General features: G+C 45.3%; 1 protein-coding gene across 2 annotated transcripts in view; it reads left to right on the forward strand.

Moving 5' to 3' along the window:
* The window catches only part of LOC115079481 (sodium/hydrogen exchanger 10-like), a 1,086,723-nt gene extending 1,082,884 nt beyond the window's left edge, over positions 1-3,839 (forward strand). Inside the window, exon 10 of one of the 2 annotated variants that reach the window (XM_029583104.1) lies at positions 3,522-3,839. The gene's annotated coding sequence lies outside the window, so the exon portion shown is untranslated. The remainder of the gene's footprint in view (positions 1-3,521) is intronic. The other variant, XM_029583105.1, reaches the window with a different exon arrangement.
* Positions 3,840-8,235: the final 4,396 nt, after the last annotated feature.

Raw genomic sequence — 8,235 nt, forward strand, 5'->3', positions numbered from 1 at the left:
GAGGTAATGGAAGTGTTTGTTTTTCAGGTTGTTTCGGTAAAATGTCAATGACATCTTGATATCGTTGTATTAGCCGCTGGAAGAAAGCTAGATCTTGAATTTCTGGCTCTTCCTGTGGTGGTTGGATCGACGGAATAGTTATCGGAATCGACGTCGACGTTGAAGGTGGTCATCTCGATGTCAGACCTGACGTCAGCGGAGTCATCGGTATCGACGTCGAAGACATCGATGGCAGGTGTGTGTATATCGATGTGGACGTCGTTATTATTTTGGGCGTCGACATCGAGTCTCCTTTATTCGTCGGTGTGAAGGTCGACACCGGCATCGGTGGTCTCACCGGCATCGGCAAATTTGCCGGCATCGATGCAGAGAGCCCGTCGGTATTAGATGTTGCTCCATAAAGGCCTTGGATACCGCTTGTCTGATAATCTCAGACAATTCCGGCGTTACAGCTGATGGTACCAGAGCAGTTGTAAGTGGTGGCGGAGGCTGAGGTGTAGGATTTGGTGCAGAGCCCTGCAGAGGATCAGGAACGGAAGACGGAGGAGTAGGCCCAGGCGCCGGTGTTTCCTCAGTCCGTGGCCGCTTTGCCATCGAGGGTTCCTGGGGATCAGTTTCGGGCATCGATGGTCGTCAATGTCGATGCTTGTGTTTTAACTTTTGAGGGTCGATGGATTTCATCGATGATGACGATTGTGACGAGGGATCCCCCGACGGCCCCGGGCGAGGTTTTTTAAGAAGTAAGCGCTTAGACATTCCGGTTGGGGACGACTTCGAAGACGCCGACGGAGATGGGATAAGCTGAAGCTGGAAAAGATGCTCCATTTTTTCAAGCCGGGTCTTTCTACATTTCGGAGTCATCTCGGCGCATTGTAGGCAATTATTTACCTCATGTTTTTCCCCGAGGCATAGCACACATTCGAGGTGCGGGTCGGTAATCGACATTTTCCGTGCGCATAACAGGACATTTTTTAAACCCCGTAGCCATGTTTCTTATCGACAGCCGTCGAAAGAAGGGGAATTCGTGGGAAGAGAAAAACCCTCGAAAAAAAGGGACAAATGAGACAGAGGTACTCACTGGCCGGTGAAGAAAAATTACCCCTCTAAATCTGTGACAGAGAATATCTAAATTTTAATCGACTTTTTCAGTCAAATTTTTGTTGAGAGGAATCTCAACGGCTCCTTATCCCACGATGCGGACAGCAGTGCTGAAAGACGAAGACTGAAGAGTGACACCTGTGGCAGAGAATATCATAGCATGCTGGGCATGCTCAGTGGGCACCACAGTGCCAGTCAAAAGTTTCTAGAAACTTTGACAGTAAACTTTCCCGCCTAGGGCTCCGTTGCTGATGTCACCCATATGTGAGGACTAGCATCCTGCTTGTCCTGGGATAATACTACTGTCCACCTGGCCAAGATGGTGAGACGGACAGTGAAATGCTAAGAGAAATTATGGAAGCTAACCAAATTGGTAGTGCAGAAATAATGGGAGATTTCAAATACCCCAATAGTGTCTGGGTAAATGTAACATCACAACATGCTAGAGAGATAAAGTTCCTGGATGGAAGAAATGACCATTTTATGGAGCAATTGGTTCAGGAACCGACGAGAGAGGGAGCAATTTTAGATCTAATTCTCAGTGGAGCACAGGATTTTGTGAGAAAGGGGCTGCTTGACAATAATGATCATAATATGATAAAATTTGAATTAATGACTGGAAGGGGGACAGTAAGCAAATCCACGTCTCTCTTGCTAAACTTTCAAAAGGGAAACATTGATAAAATGAGAAAAATAGTTAGAAAAAAACTGAAAGGAGAAGCTATGTTTTCCGGGCTGGGCTCCATCGGATGATGTCACCCACAAGTGAGGACTAACATTCTGCTATCCTAGGAGAACACCTGTTACAGGTAAGCAACTCTGCTTTCTCTCAAGATTGAAAGGATAGGATATGAATATATTCTTGGGTGGTGATAGTGATTGCTTTTTTATGATTGAATGTTATAAATGTTATTCTATTTGTTGAAAACTGTCATCAATTAATCAGGGATGGGTATGGAATGTGAGTTGGGATGCTAATTGGCAGTGGATATTATATTTTTGTGATTGTGTGTTATTTTATGATTGAATGTAATACACTCTGAAATGGATTTTCCTAGAAAAAAGAATATACATATTTATTAAATTAAATATGTCACTAAGTGAAGCCATTATTAAGTTCATCTCTCTCACAAAAAAGCTCAAGGTTTTGCACTAACAATTGTGCTGCCATATCTCTTGCCAAGTGTTATATATTGCCTTCTAGGGATGTGAATCGTTTTTTGACGATTTAAAATATCGTCCGATATATTTTAAATCGTCAAAAAATCGTTAGGGCCACGATACAATACCAATTCCCCCGATTTATCGTTAAAAAATCGTAAATCGTGGGAAGGGGGAGGGCAGGAAAACCGGCACACTAAAACCCCCTAAAACCCACCCCCGACCCTTTAAATTAAATCCCCCACCCTCCCGAACCCCCCCCCCCCCAATGCTTTAAATTACCTGGGGATCCGGCGGTGGTCCAGAACGGCAGCGGTCCGGAACGGCCCCCTCAATAGAATCGTGTTGTCTTCAGCCGGCGCCATTTTTCAAAATGGCCGCCGCAAAATGGCGGCGGCCATAGACAAAAACGATTCGACGGAGGAGGTCGTTCCGGACCCCCGCTGGACTTTTGGCAAGTCTTGTGGGGGTCAGGAGGCCCCCCCAAGCTGGCCAAAAGTTTCCTGGGAGTCCAGCGGGGTTCCGGGAGCGATTTCTCGCCGCGAATCGTTTTCGTACGGAAAATAGCGCCGGCAGGAGATCGAGTGCAGGAGGTCGTTCAGCGGCGGTCCAGAACCCCCGCTGAACGACCTCCTGCAGTCGATCTCCTGCCGGCGCCATTTTCTGTACGAAAACGATTCGCGGCGAGAAATCGCTCCCGGAACCCCGCTGGACTCCCAGGAAACTTTTGGCCAGCTTGGGGGGGCCTCCTGACCCCCACAAGACTTGCCAAAAGTCCAGCGGGGGTCCGGAACGACCTCCTCCGTCGAATCGTTTTTGTCTATGGCCGCCGCCATTTTGCGGCGGCCATTTTGAAAAATGGCGCCGGCTGAAGACAACACGATTCTATTGAGGGGGCCATTCCGGACCGCCGCCGTTCTGGACCACCGCCGGATCCCCATGTAATTTAAAGCATTTGGGGGGGGGTTCGAGAGGGTGGGGGATTTAATTTAAAGGGTCGGGGTGGGTTTTAGGGGGGTTTAGTGTGCCGGCTCACGATTTTAACGATTTTTCACGATAGTTTACACACCCAAACAGCAACAATACGATTCCCTCCCCCTCCCAGCTGAAATCGATCGTTAAGACGATCGAGGATACGATTCACATCTCTATTGCCTTCTTAGGACCCCTGCCAATATCAGAGACCCATTTTACTTACCAGCCATTACTCTGTAACTTGTCTTCTGCAGGAATGGAAATTTGATTACACTTTTTTTTTTCAGCAGATAGACAAATCCTGTAAGAACATTATGATCCAATACTAACTCAACTCATCATACCAACAGCAGCACTGCAGGACTTGAGTGAAGAAGAACCAAGCAGACAAACAATGTTCACATTACCAAATGCTATAACACTCAGTATTTTGTTAAATGTGTTTATTCAACTTTAGACTTTCTTTTTCATTGTGATAAATATTTAATTTAGTATGTTAATCTTTGAATTAAAAGTTACAACAAATAGCACAATATACACTTAGGGGTACATTTTAAAACACAGAGCAAGCATATCTTATAAAATCCGGGGTCGGCATGTGCAAGGGGGTGCACATTTGTGCAACTTGCACGCACCCCGTTCCCTCCGAGGCCGTTCCGAAATTGGAGCGGCCTCGAAGGGAACTTTCCTTCCGCCTCTCTCCACCTTCCCCTCCCTTCCCCTCCCTAACCCACCCCCCCCCCCCCCCCCACCTCTATCGCACAAGTTACGCGCAAAGCCCCAGGACTTACGTGCGTCCCGGGGCTTTGCGTGTGCCGGAAGCCTATGCAATATAGGCTCGGCGCGCGCAGGGCCATTTTAGAAGGGTTACGCGCGTACCTTATGTGCGTAACCCTTTTAAAATCTGGCCTTTAAAGAGTAGGTTGGAGGAGTGAAAATGTGACTGATTAGTTATTATGGTCCTATGGTTGTTAATCTTTTATCCTAAAATGTAATGTTCAACTTATATTCATTTGATGAACCCTGATGAGCAATTTAATTATTTAAACCCTTAAGGCTGCTGAGATTTCTGCAATATTAGTAAATCTAGATGGGTATTTTGTGCAGATAACATTTTTATGGAAAGTGCTGTTGTACAATATAATCTGTGTGCATTATTTTTGAATTTTGCCCAAACGTGTCCCTGGGGTGTATTGTGAAATCACACGCATTCTTTTTCCAAATTGAAGGAGGGCAATTTGTTGACAGACAATTTACCTGCATAAATAGCTTTAAGCATCGCCCCCATTTCCATGAAAAGGAAAGGTTCAGAAACACTGATGGTGAGGTGTAAACATTTTTTCCTAGAGAAACTCCCATTATGCTTTTGAGTCACCTGTGTCCCATTACTGCATCAAAACATAAAGAAAGCTCCTGGCAGGAGGGACAAGAGGTACAGGATCTTAGAAAGCACGTCCTTTTTTGATGGAAGAGTGACCTTTTAGAGGACTGACACACTTTATATTTGTGTGAAAGGTGAATTCCAAGTTCAATATTGAATATAATTGCCTGGGGCAAGACTTTTCATGGGAAGCCCTAGTCTAACTTATATTTGGCAATATATTATTAAAATATTATTATTTTCTGAAAAGAAATTCAGATTCAAATGTTTAACATTTTTAAATGTATTCTTGCTTTGATTGTTAATATTAAAAAATTAATAAAAGTGGTTATGTTCTCTATAGTAACTAGAGATACTTATACTATAACCTCTATAGCAAGTCTGATACATTAAGTGTGAGACTCGCAGTTGGAGGATTTATCATGCTCATACACATCCTCTCCTCTCATGCATCAGAGATTCCTGGATTTCCTCTGGATTGTCTAGAATTTAGAAGGAGTGTCCAGAATAGGAACTAAAATGTCCATAAACTTTCTCTCATTATCTTTTAGCCCTCTAGTGGACAATAGAGACCTTTCACTGCAAGCTCCTAGTCTACCCAATGAGCCTTTCCCTTAATATGAGCCCAGCCACTTGCAATGGTGCCTGAAGGAGCTTGCATCTCCATAGGCTGCCTCGGTTTCTTGCTGACAATCAGAGGCTTTTGCTCTTAGTAGCTAATGCAAATGTGCACCCATACATTAACATCTACCCAGACACGACCACAATGTCATTTTTCCAGGTACATGGCCTGAGGAAAGCAGTGGGTCTGTTAATCTCCATTTATTTATATTTTAACTTATATTCCGCTTTTCAAACACTTCCAACCTAGCCAGCATTCCGCATATCTTTCTGTGGACAGCTCAATTTTGTGGTGCTGAGGTTGACTCTTGGCTTCCAAGATAGGGATTTTTTTCCTGGCAGATTCTACTTGTTTCTTCCTCTTTTCCCCCATCCTCTCTCAGGCAAACAAGACCTTGGCACTCATTCCACCCTCTCCTCTCTAGTTCCCAGTTCCTTCTTTGTCTCCCACCCCTCCTGAATGGCATCCTGCAGGAGGAGAACAATATTTAGGCATGCATATGCTGATTCCAGCAGCCCCACAGTTTGTACCACACTGTAGATCTCACTTTTATGGCACCCCATACAGTTCAAACTGTGGGGCTGCTAGAATTATCTGGCAATCTCAAAATGAGCTTACACATACTTGCCAGGAGGTGAAGGAAGAAGATGCAGGACTGGGAAGGTTTGGGGAGCAAAGAAAACAGCAAGGAAGATGAGGGAGAAAAGAAGTAAAAGAGGATGAATGAGAGAAGGAGAGGACTGAGGAAGATTGGGGAAGAAAAAAGAGGATGGGGAGAAGAGGAAGAGAATGATGGAAAGGAAGGAACGATATGAAGAGAGAAAGGAAAAGGAAGAAGCAGATGAGGGCAAAGGAGAGGAGTAAGAAAGATGGGGTCAAAGAGGCAGGAAGAGCGATAAGGAGAGGAGGATGGGGAAGAAGAAGAAAGGAAGCAAGGGGGATGAGGAAAGAAGAGGAAAAAGGAGGATCTTGGATTGGGGGAAATTTTCAGCTAGAGCCACTTACACTGCCTGCTAAGCCATCACCTACCATCGGGCATGCAGTGCAGCTGGCTGTGATTCCTGCAGTGAGATTACTGCTACTGACTGACAATCACTCAGGCACTGCCAAAAAGCACTTGGTTTTTGGTTGGGTTGGTCAAATTGACTTGACCCTATCCCAATCTTCATTCATTCCCTATCCAGCCACTTTGCTTCCCTCCACTCATCCTGCTTCAGTAATGTCTGGCTTACAGCAGGTATAAGATTTTTCTGTTTTAGCCTCTGAATGCTGCCAGCCAGTTGTGGGAATGCAGAGTTTTTTCCCCCACAAATTAACGTTAGGCTGGAGCTGGAAACTGGGGCTTATTTACACTCTAGGCCCAATAAGAACCCAATCTCTGTTCATATTTAAAAAAAATAAATAAATACCAGTCCATCTGATTGTCCCAATTGAGCAGTTGGGGTGACATTGCATTGGAAGATGTGACCTACAAGAGGCATTCAGAACAGGGGGAAGATGAAGTAGGGGAGATACAGAATTGGGGAAGGAAGAGAGGGAAGAGCAAGAGTCAGAAAAAGTGCTCATCAGCGTTGGTGGTTTAGGGTTAAATAAGGATAATTATGGGAGCTTCAGGCTTAAACAGAAACAAGGAAAAAATAGGTTTTAACAAAAAATTCCCACAAAGCTTCTAGAAAAGCTAGACCACAAACATTGGGGGGAGGCAGAAATCAAGGGAGTAATATCAAATAAACTATTTGAGGAAAAAGCATTAACATGAAAACATCCTGTATTATATAAAAGATAAGCAATCCCTCTGGATCCAACTATGAGGCATCAGCAGCAATTTCTTAGAATCCACAAAGGAATTAAGTTGTTTTGGCAGGAAAATAATGTTGAGATTACTTACCTGATAATCTCCTTTTCCTTAGTGTAGACAGATGGACTCAGAACAAATGGGTATAGTGTGCTCGTGCTAGCAGTTGGAGACGGATCTGACGTCAGCACGGGTACATATACCCCCACAGGAAGTGAGGCAATTCATTAATCTTCCTTGCAAAAGCTGTTATGGATATATGTGTACTGACGATCAATGAATTAGTGAAACAGGATTCCCCTGACCGATTGATAGTCGCTGGAGACCACCAGCGTTCCCAACCGGAAGGCGTCGACACCTGGTAGAGTGGACGCTCTTATGTAAGAACATGACATGGCTTACCTTGAATCGGTGAAACCCATGTATACCGGCAGCCGGGCGGGATGCTGAGTCCATCTGTCTACACTAAGGAAAAGGAGATTATCAGGTAAGTAATCTCAACATTTCCTAGCGTGTAGCCAGATGGACTCAGAACAAGTGGGATGTACAAAAGCTTTACTCCCAGACTGGGTGGGAGGCTGCCTGAGGACCGCGTAGGACCGCCCTCGCAAATGCTGTGTCCTCCCTGGCCTGGACATCCAGACGGTAAAATCTGGAAAAGGTATGGAGGGAGGACCATGTCGCCGCTTTACATATCTCCGCAGGCGACAGCATCCTCGATTCTGCCCAAGATGCTGCTTGCGCTCTGGTAGAATGAGCCTTGACCTGTAAAGGTGGTGACTTTCCGGCCTCTATGTAGGCCGCTCTGATAACTTCTTTGATCCAACGGGCTATGGTAGGCCGAGAGGCTGCTTCCCCTTGCTTCTTCCCGCTGTGAAGGACGAACAGATGGTCCGTCTTTCGTACTGCTTCAGTCATTTCCAGGTATCTGGGCAGCAATCTGCCGATGTCGAGATGGCGTAACAAACGCCCTTCTTCAGATTTCTTCAAACCCGCCGTGGTTGGCAAGGATATGGTTTGGTTGAGGTGAAACTGTGAAACAACTTTAGGTAAAAAAGATGGAACTGTGCGAAGATGGATAGCCTCTGGAGTGATTCGCAGAAAGGGATCACGGCAGGACAGTGCTTGTAGCTCTGAGATGCGGCGTGTGGAACATACTGCCAGCAAGAACACCATCTTCAAAGTTAGGGAACGGAGAGACAG

Source organism: Rhinatrema bivittatum, chromosome 17, assembly GCF_901001135.1.
Source record: "Rhinatrema bivittatum chromosome 17, aRhiBiv1.1, whole genome shotgun sequence".
Taxonomy (NCBI): Eukaryota; Metazoa; Chordata; class Amphibia; order Gymnophiona; family Rhinatrematidae; genus Rhinatrema; species Rhinatrema bivittatum.